A 15,159-nucleotide genomic window follows, 5' to 3' on the forward strand; every position below is an offset into this window, starting at 1 on the left:
CAATAGTTTTAACTTTTGCAAACGTGACACCTATAGCATTTGTAATGCAATATGTGTTGTATTTACATGACTTAGATGTATTAATATTACAAATAACAATGGCTTTTATTTATTTTTAATAATTAATACTTAAATAAAAGTTATTGTAATTTATAATGGGAATAGCTTAAACTTTTGTAAATAACTTTTGGGAAGATTATGTTCAGTGTATTTTATTGTGATGAAAATCCAAGAACAGCAGTGAAATATTATCATCTTTTTGTGGCATTTGTAATAAAGCTTGAAACATTGAGAGGACTTATTAGAACCAGTTGTTGTTGAATGGTTGCACAGAGTGATGCTGTGGCATTCAGTGGTGCTGAGTAATGCTGTGGCCTTCAGTGGTGCTGAGCGATGCTGTGGCATTCAGTGGTGCTGAGTGATGCTGTGGCATTCAGTGGTGCTGTGGAATTGAGTGCTGCTGAGTGATGCTGTGACGTTGAGTGATGCTGTGACGTTGAGTGATGCTGTGGCGTTGAGGGATGCTGTGCGCTGAGTGGTGCTGTGGCATTGAGGGGTGCTGTGGCATTCAGTGGTGCTGAGTGATTCTGTGGTGCTGAGTGATGCTGTGGTGCTGAGTGATGCTGTTGCGTTGAGTGATGATGTGGCGTTGGGCATTGAGTGGTGCTGTGGTCTTGAGTGGTGCTGTGGCGTTGAGTGGTGCTGTGGCATTGAGTGGTGCTGTGGCGTTGAGTGGTGCTGTGGCATTGAGTGGTGCTGTGGCATTGAGTGGTGCTGTGGCATTGAGCGGTGCTGTGGCATTGAGCGGTGCTGTGGCATTGAGCGGTGCTGTGGCGTTGAGTGGTGCTGTGGCGTTGAGTGGTGCTGTGGCATTGAGTGGTGCTGTGGCGTTGAGTGGTGCTGTGGCGTTGAGTGGTGCTGTGGCGTTGAGTGGTGCTGTGGCATTGAGTGGTGCTGTGGCATTGAGTGGTGCTGTGGCATTGAGTGGTGCTGTGGCATTGAGTGATGCTGTGGCATTGAGTAATGCTGTGGCGTTGAGTGAAGTTGTGGCGTTGGGTGGTGCTGTAGTGTTGAGCGGTGCTGTGGTGTTGAGTGGTGCTGTGGTGTTGAGTGGTGCTGTTGCGTTGAGTGGTGCTGTTGCGTTGAGTGGTGCTGTGGCTTTGAGTGGTGCTGTGTGCTGCTGTGGCGTTGAGTGATTCTGTGGCATTGAGTGATGCTGTGGTTTTGAGTAATGCTGTGGCGTTGAGTAATGCTGTGGCTTTGAGGGATGCTGTGCACTGAGTGGTGCTGTGGCATTGAGTGGTGTTGTGGCATTGAGTGGTGTTGTGGCATTGAGTGGTGCTGTGGCATTTAGTGGTGCTGAGTGATTCTTTGGTGCTGAGTGATCCTGTGGCGCTGAGTGATGCTGTGGCGTTGAGTCATTCTGTGGCATTGAGTGATGCTGTGGCGTTGAGTGGTGTTGTGGCATTGAGTGGTGCTGTGGCATTTAGTGGTGCTGAGTGATTCTTTGGTGCTGAGTGATTCTGTGGCGTTGAGTGATGCTGTGGCGTTGAGTGGTGCTGTGGCGTTGAGTGGTGCTGTGGTGTTGAGTGGTGCTGTGGCGTTGAGTGGTGCTGTGGCATTTAGTGGTGCTGAGTGATTCTTTGGTGCTGAGTGATTCTGTGGCGTTGAGTGATGATGTGGCATAGAGTGGTGCTGTGGCATAGAGTGGTGCTGTGGCATAGAGTGGTGCTGTGGCATAGAGTGGTGCTGTGGCATAGAGTGGTGCTATGGCGTTGAGTGATGCTGTGGCGTTGAGTGATGCTGTGGCGTTGAGTGATGCTGTGGCGTTGAGTAATGCTGTGGCGTTGAGCAATGCTGTGGCGTTGAGTAATGCTGTGGCGTTGAGGGATGCTGTTCGCTGAGTGGTGCTGTTGCGTTGAGTGGTGTTGTGGCATTGAGTGGTGCTGTGGCATTGAGGGGTGCTGTGGCATTGAGTGGTGCCGAGTGATTCTGTGGCGCTGAGTGATGCTGTGGCATTGAGTGATGCTGTGGCATTGAGTGATGCTGTGGCATTGAGTGGTGCTGTGGTGTTGAGTGGTGCTGTGGCGTTGAGTGGTGCTGTGGCATTGAGTGGTGCTGAGTGATGCTGTGGCGTTGAGTGGTGCTGTGGGAAGCTAATAAGGAGGATAGATAGAGGGTAGGAAAGAGAAAGGAGATTAGAGGGGTGAAAGAAGGGTTGGCGTGGAGATGCAGAATGATGGTGAAAGACCACTAAAGCGAGGAGGGAAAAAGAGCAAACAATGAGAAAGGGAAGGGAATCTATGAGACCACAAACAGGAGGAGGAGGTGTGAGAGCAAGAAAACGTATGGGCGAGAGGGAAAGAGTTTGGAAAGTAAAGTGAAAGAATAGATTAAAACAAGCGATGCGTGATCTGAGCTGGGGGAGGGCCATTAGCCTTTAAGAATTTACGGCGGACATCAAAGGAAGGGTGGGAGGGACATTGGCGAGCGAGGGGCGAGGGGGTATGCAGCCTGGTGAGTTGAAGTGGCAGCAGAGGCGGAGCGAGGCACGCACAAAGTGTCTGGTAGCAAATGGTCACCGTAGGTGACTGGGGGTGGGGGAGAAATGGTGGGTGGGACAAACCGAGAACAGGGTTCTGCAGATCTGGAGGCCTTTATAATAGAGCTTGGGGAAGGGCTTTAGGACGCATAGAAGAAAGCACGAGAGAGAAAGGGCGCTGGTTTGGAGGTGAACTGGCCATCGAAAATAAGTCAAGGAATTGACCGGTGATTGGGCTGGATTAGATAATATAAAATCTGAAATTAAACATAAACACACAGGATCGAATATCATTTTTTTTAGACTGAAAGCTTATCCTTAGCATTGTAAATACAGTTGTAAAGTAGAGGTTATAAGTTAGGGTAATATATACCAAATTCCAAATTTAAGCAAAGAGGGCAAGAAGTATTCCACAGTAAAATCTGGACACTAAAAATATGCTATATTTCTCCTGTGAAATATACATTTAGTACAAATTCTCACACATGGACAATTCTTAAATTCTTGTTGAGCCAGAAACAGACGGCATCTCAAACGTAAACGATTTGATTCTGAACTTTTCGCTATATCTGAAACATACAGGAAATGCTAGTGTTAATGTGTGGCAACGTTCAGTACAATCTGCAAAAGGGCTCAGATTATCACAAGTGCTACTTACATGGAGATCAGTGAAAGCAACAGAAAATCATGTTACAGAAAAAGGATTTTATTTTACCTTTTGCAGTGAAAAACAGGCGAGTCAGGTGGCGGGTTTTAATTTTACAATTCATAGTGTAGCCCCTTGCGTGTCAGCACTGGGGAAAGCCATTTTTGCAGGACTGCTGGAGTAGCAGCCTAACACCGTGGGCTTGGATGAGAAGCCGTGCAACACATTTAAAGTGCTTTAACAGCTTGTTTGCTTTATTCCTGAATGAGAATGTTTAGAATGCTTGTCTTAGTTATTACAATTAGTTTGCTCTTGTGAACAAACGGATTCGAGACTCTCCAAGAAACTAAACATGAGCAAAAGTTCTATACAAGTGGGAAATCTAGGTCTACCATTTAAATTCAATTATCAAAAAACAAATAAAATTAAGGATGCTGAAATTCTCGAGGCTGCTGGTTATAACAAAATGCAAATTAAACGTGCCATAGATTTTTCAGCAGAAGGAAAGACAAGGAACACGCAAGAAACACGTGGGAGGAATGTTGGGGTAATTAAAGCTGGCAGATCGCACGCTGGGGAAGCTTCACGTTTGAATGCCTGAAGTCGGAAGGGTGGGAGGGAACTGGGGAAGCTTCATAAGCCTGGCTCGGGGAGCAAATGGGAGCGAGGCTGATGGGTTTGTGCATGCGTGTCTCACACGAGTGCACCACATGAACTGGACGTAATCCGCCCTTGTTCAAGAGTTTGTTTCCCCTACTATATGTCAGAGCTATATAATAGCTCAACCTAAAAAAGGGTAGAGAGGTGGTTAAGGTGCATAGGTAAAGGACCAAAAGGTGGGGTAGGATAGTATACTGGCTCAGTGGAGAATGGAATCCCTCAAAGGAGGTGGAGAAAGACGAAGAATGGTAGAGTTGATGGGAGGAGTATTTGATTACTCGATGTAGGCAAGCCAGGACTGATTTTACCAGCAGGGAAAACCAAGCAGGGAAATTGTGTGCAGCTCCAGACAGGGATTGCAGGCATAAGCACTGCCTGGCCCCCTCCTACAAAATAGGGTGACTAAACAGACAACATCCAGCCCTCCCCCTCCCTCCACTGCCCAATCCCATGCTCCCATTTATCACCTGTCCAGAGCAGTTGGGAGGTAAATGCGAGCAGAAGGGTTTGCAAAAGTGTCCCCAGAATCAGAGACAGTCAACCAGAGTTGGACCTGGTCATACCAGGTACGCATGGTTAGTCCAAGTTATGGAGACAATGGCTTGCAGTTCCTGGGGGGCAATTATCAGCCAGAAATTTTTATTCCAGATCTAGCATGTGTTTTCCTTGCACTTTGCAACTTGTAATAAACCCCATAAATGTGTTGAGAGGGGATTTGAGGAAAAGAAGGTGAATGATAGAAAATGACTAGATAGCCAACTCAATCCTCGTCATTACAGACTCCGCATCCAGACATGGTTTTTCTTCCTGCAACTTAATGCAATCTGGGTACTATTCTGTTGTCCAGTCAAACAATGAGTATTTAAGGAACTGCTGAGAGGTAGGTGAAAGAAGATCTACAGGCTTTGGGAAGCATAATGAGAGGGAGAAAAGAGCCTGAGAGAAACCTTGCAAAAGATGTGCAGAACAAACGGCTGCAAACTGCTTTTAAGACATATCTACAAGAGCTGAAGTGAAAACCTACCAGCCAAATATGGACACAAACTTCGCAAAGAGGTGTATAAATAAAGCTAAATAACTCTCACATTTTTCTCATACTCAAGTTAGTGGATGCTTTTGAAAAGCACTATAAAATGGTTCATATGTACGTGTGTTTTTTGGGTTTAATTCGTCCTAAGGAAAAAAACAGTACCGGTAGAGTTAACGATTTAGGGCCATATGTAGGTAAATCAAGAATACCGAATCCTTAATACCGAATTTTACCGATTCGGTATTAAGAATTCGGTAAACGCGATGTAGATAAAAATTCGTTAAACATTACCGATTCGTTAAAATTCGGTATTAAATACCGAATGTGAACGAACCGGTAAAAAAAAAAAAAACTAAAGTCAAATACCGAATCGGTGTTACAGAATACATTACCGAATCGGTAAATACTGAATCGGTAATTCAAAAATTCGTAATTTGTTGAATCAGCCAATCCTGTATCACCCAATTACCTCCCAAACAGGAAGTGTCCACAACCAGCCAGGTGCACAGGACCTGGAGCTCACTGTGAGGCAGGCAGGTGAGCTGAGGAGCCAGCAGCAACAGAGCCACACAGCTACTAGCAAGACAGAAAAACAACATAACAAGCATTGAAATGGCAAGCCAGGACAGGGAGAAGGAGGGAGGTGACAGGAAAAGAAAACTGAAGTTCAGTGACAAGGAGCTGGAGGTACTGATCCAGGATGTCAGCCAAGACCACCACAAGCTTTTTGGAGCCCAGTCCCACCAAGTTCCCGAGTCACAGAAGAGGCAAATCTGGAGTGGCATTCGGGACAAAATCAATGCCATAGGTGTGACGCAGCGCACCATAGAGGACATCAGGAAGAGGTGGTGCGATCTCAGGAAGACAGCAAAACTAAGGAAGGCAGAGAGACAGAGGCAGGCTGGCAAAACAGGTGGAGGTAAAAACCGAGCCCCAGCACCAACACCACCGGAACTGATGGTGGAGTCCACCATCCAGCCGGAGAGTGTGAGTGGCGTGGGAGACGCAGATAGCTCCGCCAGAGCAGCAAGAGCAGCAAGAAAACAAGGTAAGAAGCATGCCCAGCATGCTGTGCAACCCCCTCCCCAAACCCAATCCCCATAGTGGAGTAGGGGCTCCCACTCCACTCCATGTCTTACTGATTACCTGCAATGCATTATGGGTGATCTAGTCAGAGGGAACTGATGTAGATGACAGTCAGGCTAGCTAACACAATTGCATGGTAAAGTAATTGGCTACGTCAGGACGATCACTGTGCTCTGTAGGCATGATGTTTAATGTAATTCCATTGCAAACAGAGCAGTGAGTATATCTACATTTGTGTCATTACAGGCGAGTCATCTCGCAGTGCAGCAGAGGGCAGCAGAGCTAAGTCAGCCAGGCTAGAGGGGAGGCAAAATGAAGATGACAGCATGACTGCAGGGTCCACAAGCACGGCACCATCACAGCCTGCAAATCCTCCACCACAGCCATCACCACAGCGTCAGGAAAGGCCGCAATCCCTTCTCACCCAGTCCCCACTGAGACGATCACCAACACCACCACCACCACAGTCAGGCAGGAGGCATGCCGTGGCCACCCTCCAGCAGATGGAGGAGTCGGAGGAGGAGGGCACAGTGGGCGAACAAAGTCCTATACATGAGAGATCCAACAGGGAGAGGGCTGGTACTCCATCCGAGGGCGCCCACATTCCATCTAGACGCCGCAGGGCAAGGCCGGACAGTCCAGAAGCATCCGAGCAGGGTGAAAGTGTGTTTGCTGGACTGGAAGGCAACATGCTGAAGGTCCAGCGCCTGCAATGGAGGGAGATGAAGTCAATGCACAGAGAGGTGGCACACATAAACAAGCATATGCACATCTTGCAATTTACGCCTGAGGCTTGAGCCGGGCGGTTACACTTTTCTCTAGTCCTGTTTTAATAATTCTCTCTTTTGTGCACTTGCCCTTTGTGTCCTCTCCCCCCTGCACTAAGCGCGCGGATTTATCGCGACGCCTGTTGTCTTTACCGATTTTCGGGTCAAGACTTCATTTTTATTTGCATTTTAAAATTGTATTGGTCTGCACTCACCCCATCTAGCGCTGCCTCCCCCAGAGGGTCCGGCCGATTTCAGGGCTGTTCGACCTGGGGCTCGGGCAGAGTTAAGGCGGCCTCCATCTTGGGTAGGGCTATCCCCCCTTGGGGGGAGAGGCTCCAGTATAAAAACAATAGAAGGACTAAGCCTCGAGAATCTTGCAATTTATGCCTGAGGCTTGAGCCGGGCGGTTACTCTTTTCTCTAGTCCTGTTTTAATAATTCTCTCTTGTGTGCACTTTCCCTTTGTGTCCTCTCCCCCCTGCACTAAGCGCGCGGATTTATCGCGACGCCTGTTGTCTTTACCGATTTTTGGGTCAAGACTTCATTTTTATTTGCATTTTAAAATTGTATTGGTCTGCACTCACCCCATCTAGCGCTGCCTCCCCCAGAGGGTCCGGCCGATTTCAGGGCTGTTCGACCTGGGGCTGGGGCTCGGGCAGAGTTAAGGCGGCCGCCATCTTGGGTAGGGCTATCCTCCCTTGGGGCGAGAGGCTCCAGTATAAAAACAATAGAGGACTAAGCCTCGAGAATCTTGCAATTTACGCCTGAGGCTTGAGCCGGGCGGTTACTCTTTTCTCTAGTCCTGTTTTAATAATTCTCTCTTGTGTGCACTTGCCCTTTGTGTCCTCTCCCCCCTGCACTAAGCGCGCGGATTTATCACGACGCCTATTGTCTTTACCGATTTTCGGGTCAAGACTTCATTTTTATTTGCATTTTAAAATTGTATTGGTCTGCACTCACCCCATCTAGCGCTGCCTCCCCCAGAGGGTCCGGCCGATTTCAGGGCTGTTCGACCTGGGGCTCGGGCAGAGTTAAGGCGGCCGCCATCTTGTGTAGGGCTATCCTCCCTTGGGGCGAGAGGCTCCAGTATAAAAACAAACGGCTATGGCTCCGCGCAGCGGTCGAGTTCAGCGGGCGTGCCGTATTCGCGCCGGAGTCAAGCCAGAGTCCAGCCCGTCTGCGCCCATCCGCGACAGATCGGGGCACGGGGCGACTCCTCCTAGTCCTCTGATACCACCTGACATCTTGGAACCGGTAAGGTACCACATGCAATACAACAAACAGGAGCTTCTCCTCCTACGTTCAAAAGTGGCCAATTGCTGTGATCACAGCTATCAAGCCGATCGATTCCCGACTGTTTGCGACTTTTGTAACCAGACTTTTCAATCTCCTAAGATTAACATACAGGCAACAGCTAAACCTAATATGCTAATATTAAATTGCAGATCAATGAAAAAACACAAACTGGAAATACATGACTTAATAACCACTAATAAGCCCGATGTGCTTTTTCTAACCGAGACGTGGTTGGATGAGGAATCTTCCCCGGAAGCGCTCGAAGCAATCCCCCCTGGCTACTGTCTACTTCATTTAGAAAGACATAAACAAAGAGGGGGTGGGATAGCCCTCATTCATAAGGCTGAGTTAGAATGTACCCTAGCAAAAGCCACTATACTGCACTGCGAAAGCGGCTTATTCACCATCAAACTAGGACCAAGATACATCATTAACGGTCTGTTAATATATCGTCCGCCTGGAGCAGTTGGACAATTTGATAGTCAGCTTTTGGATTTTATCACGCAGCCAGCTCTCCGCTACAAAAAGTTTATAATTTTAGATGATTTAAACCTCCATTTTGACGACAGGGAATGTAAGGAGGCACAGGAGGTAGTAATAGCTCTGGCGTCATTAGGGCTGAATTTACAATCTACTGCCCCATCACACCAACACGGCCATCTATTGGATCCTATTTTTGCCAACTGGGAGGACATTACTACCTTCCCTCCGGTCAAAATAATCTGGTCAGACCATTTTGTCATCCCGTTCCTGGTTGTTAACATACCCATAGAAAACAGTTTTTTAAACCCCCTCCCCTGAAACGAAGAAACTGGAAAAAGTTTTACCAAGAAGCCTTCAGACATGCTCTTCAAAAAAATCCCCCTTCGCAAAGTAACTCTCTTCAAGAAGCTTGGAAAAATTAGGAAAATTGGTTGTCCAAGGCCCTGGATGAGATAGCCCCTTGGACATCCAAGCCTCCGGCTAGGCAAACCAAAACCGCTCCTTGGTTTTCGGAAAAATTAAAACTTGCCAAGGCCAGATGTAAAACCCTAGAGCGCTGTTGGAGAAAACATTACAATCTCGAGGATAAACTACTATATAAGACTGAACTAAATAAATACCATAAATTAGTGAGATCGGAAAAAAGCTGCCATCTAAAAAATAGAATTGATTTAGCGGATAACCCTACAAAGGAACTGTTTTCCATTTATAAAGAACTTACAATCCCAACTAGATTGGAAGCTCATGATACTCACTCGAAAGAACTGTGTGACTCCATTGCTGATTTTTTTGTTAAAAAGATTGACAAAATCCATGCCACCTTCACAAAAGATGAGTCCAGTCTAGCAAATTTGCAGAAGTCAATAACAGCAACATGGGGACCTTAGGTCTCACATGTTTTACTTCTCCTGAGAAATGTGAGCTACTTAGCATTGTAAATAGCATACAATCGGGCTCTCCGAGCGATGTATGCCCGCCGACTCGCTGTAGAGGAGTAATGGAGTCTACAATAATTGAGCATATCAGTCTTATTGTATCGCTCTCCTTTAAAGAATGCAAGGTATTAGATGCCTGGAAAACTGCCCAAGTAATCCCCCTAAAAAAAAGGCCAACATCCACATCTCCCAATTCCAGAATCTCCGCCCTATCTCCCTCCTCCCTTTCTGTGCTAAGATTGTGGAGAAAGTAGTAAATAGGCAGCTCATGAGTTATCTTAAAGAACATTCGCTCTTGCATCCCACACAATCAGGTTTCAGAGCCGGATACTCTACGGAGTCTGCCCTACTCTTCTCCACCGAGAGTCTTAGGCATATAGTGGACGGGGGAGAGACAGCAGCGTTGGTACTTTTAGACCTAAGTGCAGCCTTTGACACCGTGCTGCACTCAACGCTGCTGTCTCGGCTATTTGGTATGGGAGTAAAGGGGTCAGCCCTTGCGTGGCTGAAGTCTTTCTTGGTTAACAGGAACTTTCAGATCCACTGCCCCCCCTTTAAATCCTCTCTCAGAAATGCGAGCCACGGGGTTCCTCAGGGCTCGAGTTTGAGCCCCACCTTGTTTAATATCTATATGGAACCCCTGGCTCGCATAGTTGAGACCTATGGGGTGGGCATTGTCAGTTACGCTGATGACACCCAATTGATGTTCAAGCTTACGCCCGACCACAGTGAAGATGCCACCAATTTCTCCAACTGCCTCTCTTCCGTGGCAGCCTGGATGAACAACAACTGTCTTCGCCTTAATGGCGACAAAACCGAGCTGCTGGTGGTAGGAAAATCATCTTCCGCATGGTCTCACATGTGGTGGCCGGCGGAATTAGGCAGTCCTCCTTGTCCTGTGGCTTCGGTGCGTAACCTGGGCATTGTATTGGACTCTAACCTTTCATACAATCCTCATGTTAGCAAAGTCACAGCCAGATGCTTCAGCGTACTGAAGGTCCTTCGGAAGGTATTAGACCTCCTCCCCATGGACTCTAGAAAGACCATTGTCCATGCCCTTGTAACTCCCCATCTGGACTATGGGAACGCCTTGCTATTGGGTCTGAGCAAAAAAGGTATTCATCAGCTCCAGTGCGCTCAGAATGCCGCTGCGCGCCTCGTGCTCAAACTTCCTCGAAGAGCCTCAGGGAGATCTGCCTTGTCCAAACTCCACTGGCTCCCCATCAAAGAGCAAATTAAATTTAAGTATTTATGCTTTGCCCACCGTATAGCCCATGGCACCGGTCCAAGATATCTTCATGGGTTACTTACAATCCATCGGCCCACTAGGAACCTGAGATCTTCTGGAACGATGTTGTTCAAAATCCCTAAAATCACCAGAGCCAGGATGGGTGGCTCCTCGTTCAGATACCTGGCTGCCAAGGTCTGGAACGAACTCCCACTTGAGATTCGCATGGAACCCTCCGAAATTAGATTTCGTGGAAAGCTGAAAACATTTCTTTTCCCTCGCACTTAACTCCCTTCCCTTCCCTTGCCCATGTCTGACCTACCTGAGTTTTTTTCCTCTGAGCCTCTTTGCAGATTCAGCGCGGGGACACTCTGTTTTTGAGTAATCAAGCGCTTTACAAATGGCTTCTATTCTATTCTATTCTATGCACAGGATGGAGAAGGGCATCAGTGCTATGGGAGCCAATTTGTCTGCGGGAATGGAGAGAGTAGCTAACTCTGTGGACAACCTCTGCAGCCAGCTGGAGCAGGACCGTCTTGGCAGGCGCAGGGAGAGGCAGAAGCTCCAGGCCTATACCAAGTCCGTGAACCGGCTGGCCACTGCAACATCACTGATATGTCGCAGGTCCATCGCCATGCAGGAGGAGATGGCGCATTGCAGCAGGGATGTGGCCAGGGGGATGTTGTCCATGACCTCAGCTTTAGAGCTCCTACAAAATGCTAAGGCGGCCACAATGGAAGGGGGGGGACAGTGAGGAGGCTACTAGCCGTGGTAGCATTACGCCCTCACCCACAGAGTGCAGGAGGCGTAGTGAACGCCACGGGCCTGCACAGGAACAGTCCAACACACCAGACAGTGTCGATAGGGAACGTGCACGTGCAGCACGTGGACGCAGAAAGTAGAGACGTATGGCTGTTGCCATACATGAGATGGGTGAAGTAACCCATGTCCAATTGGACATTGATCACAATACTGGAGGTGTGCTTAATAAACACCTTAACATGTAACTGTTACTGGCTCTGTCTCGTTACTCACTGAGAAATAGTTTGTTGTAATCTCCGCCCGTCTCTGTCTCCCATCATGTTCAATTGCAACACCAGCTGCGCAGGGCTCTGGCTGAGGGTTGTCCTCGTCCTCGTCCTCTGAGTCTGTTAGTTCCACTGCTGTTCATTTTTTTGTGGCCAGATTGTGTAGCATTGCACATGTAGCAATTATGTTGCAACATTTGATAGGGATGTACAGACGTGCACCTCCAGTTTTGTGGAGGCAACGGAATCTGCTTTTGAGCAATCCAAATGTGCGCTCCACCACGTTGCGTGTGCTCCTATGTGCCACATTGTATCTCCTCTCCCTTAGAGAGCGAGCAAAGCGAACGCAGCGACAGCAGCAGTGAGCGCGGCGGTGGCGGCAGCAGAGGCAAGCCAGCAAGCGCCGAGCCCCTGAAAAAAAAGCAGCAGAACCGAAAAGCCCGATAATCATAAAAAAGCAACGAAGAAAGAAGCGAGGGGAGTCGCGGGAGAGCTGCGGAGCCGCAGGCGCCGTGGAAGAGAAATTCAGGCAAATTCGGGCAAACTCGGGAGTATTCGGGAGACGCCGGCGCTTTACATCTACGCCGAGCCCGAGTCCGAACACCGCGGTAACACGCCCGAACTGAACCAGGGCTCCATATAAACACCCTAGAGCCCCCCCTCCCTTCCTAGGCTGGGGGAGGACGAGTGGCAAGCGGCGGCGGCGACGGACCTTCTGGCCCCCCAGGCACCCAGTGAATCCAGGCAATCGGGCACCCAGCCAACCGGCTCGCAGCAGGCAACAGCGACTCCCAGCGTTTTCCAGCCAACGGAGGGAGGATAGAAGTGAGCCGTGGCAAGCAGCAAAGCAGTGGGCAGGAAGCGTCGAAAGGAGCAAGGTGAGAGCGCAGCCCCGCGCAATAGCCCGGCCTCACCTGCACTCATCAGTGCCCATCCGCTTTCGCCCCGGACTGCCAGCACCACAAACACTACTGACAGGCTACAGTGGCCAGAGAGCAGAGCAGCACAGAGTACGGAGGCACTGAGTAAACGAGGAAGGAGGATAGGAGAAGCACAGCGTGGTAGCCGGCGTGGTAGCCGCTGAAGCTCCTAAAAGCTCCTAAACAGACGAGGCGGCGTCTCACCGCAGCAGATCTGCGACCCACAACAGCAGAGGGCCAGCGGTTTCACGCAGCACCGGCACTAAAAGCGATAAAGAGGTGCTGCGAAGAAGCGGCCTACGCCGCTGCCGCACCCGCCGCAGCACCCGCCGCAGCACCCGCGGCCCGTGACAGCCAGCGGCCTGCAAGGGGGGCCGAGGGAGCTCCATATCAGCGGGGGGAGAGCTCCAATCGCCCCACGCCCACGCTTCCCGCATCTCCGGCGGCATCCCTGGCGGCGGACCCCCCCTCCAGCCCACGAGGAGAAGAGAGGAGAGGGGAGGAGAGGAGAGCACAACCGTCCGTTTGTGGCTGCCCCAGTGAGCCCCGCGGACGGGTTAGAGTGCAGATCGGAGAGGAGAGGAGAAGGAACCAAACCAAACCAAAGAAGATACCAAAGGCTGTCTTGGGAACTGCACAGCCAGCGCCAGGGTTGCCAGGAGGATCACCGCGGGAACACCGCGTGAACACAGCAAAGCAGGTCGGTGTATTTCCTTCTCCCGCCTTACTGCAGCCTTGATCCCAGACCCGGTCCCGAACCCCAGGGCCTTGTCCCTCACGTTAAGGCACATTAAGGCAGCAAGAGAGCAAGAGGGCACAGTCAGGGACAGTCAGGGCCGTTTGGCAAGGAGTACAACCAGGGCCCCAACTACCTAGAACAAGCCCCCAGAGCACAGAGCATATAGCCCCACATATTGCCCCGCACGCTTAACTACAACCACAACTACAAACTGCTAGAATCTCTCTGTAACGGCAGCGGCAGCAACAGTGCACAGTAAGGGGGGGCTCCCTTGTACCCTCTCTGGGCTGGACTTCGGTCATTGGTGTACTGCTCAAGGCCAAGCTCCATCGAGCCGATAAGCAGTAGGCAGTAAGTATTCAAGCAGTAAGCAAAACAGCAGAGAACACAACACAAAGTCCGGACCAAGCCAACCCTGCCATAGGAACCAGAGTGGCCACCGTGAACCATCGTGAGCAAAACAAGCTCGCCCTTCAAACCAGTAAATTGTCCACTGTTCTAGCCCTTTACCATCAACGCGACCCGCATTACCTGGTCTCCACACGACAAAGGATTGCATTTCCCATTAGGGTCCCAAAACTCAGACTCCACCGTCTTTGTCACTGTCACGGTCACGTAGTATCCTATCATGAGATCAGGGAATTTCAGAACAGAACCTATAGCGAAAATTAGCAAAAATAAACAATCCCTACGTCGTAAAATGAGTGAATAACTTACCCTCTCATCCGACGAGGACCTAACAGCGGACAAGCTAGAGGAGAAAGAGGTAAACGATATCACGGCCAGCGTCTTTGCTGATAAAACACCAATGAAGACCCCAGCCCTCAGGAATGCCAAGATCACAGATTTTCTAATCTCAACCACCCCGCCGGCGCCGTCAGCACCACACAAACCAAATTTAACGATTGCTACTAACATCAAAAGAAGATCCCAATCGGCGACCTCAATAACAAAAGCCTTGCAGCTTCAAAATAATACCCTGAGAAACAACTCCAATGAAAATATATATCACTTCTGGGACTATTCAGGAAAGAAATCGATCAAAAGGACGAATCAATTGAAGGTGAAAGTCCAAATAAACACAAGGGAGGAAGATGGCGACCTCTATTCCAACGTTGCGCCAAGCAACGAACATACCGAGGGCTCAAAAGATACATTAACGGCGACTACCGGCATAGAGACGCGGCGTTCCCTCAGTCTAGGCTTATACATCAGCCCAAGGGACCTAGACGACCACGGGGTTAATTTGCGCCTCTCTCTGAGAAAGGACAACAAGGGCCCATCAGATACACCGGAAATCGCTGATTCCGCCACTAAGGACCAGCCCCCTTCTGACATGATGTATTGGGACGATCGAAGGCTGTCAAAAGATGGCTCGCCCGACACGCCTGACTAGGTCATCATCGATACCGTCACCAAGGTTCAACCTCCATACAACAGGACGATTTTAAATGATCGAACACAGTCTAAAGACGGCCCGCCAGGCATAGAGGCTCAAGTAAACCAATACAACACACCTACCCCTGGCGTCTGTGTAGAATCGCAGGAGTCACACAACTCGACCAATGTTCGTTCCGCAAATGCCGGCCAGACGACCAGTATGCCAACAACAAACCGCCTGTCAGGGCTATTCCCGCTCGATTATAACCTTTCTACAACAAGCACCATAACTCCCCCTAAGGGCTCCGAGTTAAGGATTAAAATGGTAAAACAAACATCAACCCCGGACAAGGGGACGGGCGGAGACCAACGTGACCTACCAGACTTTCGAGAAACCCGAGCCCTGGTCTCAGCAAG

Source organism: Lissotriton helveticus, chromosome 4_2 (genome assembly GCF_964261635.1).
Source record: "Lissotriton helveticus chromosome 4_2, aLisHel1.1, whole genome shotgun sequence".
Taxonomy (NCBI): domain Eukaryota; kingdom Metazoa; phylum Chordata; class Amphibia; order Caudata; family Salamandridae; genus Lissotriton; species Lissotriton helveticus.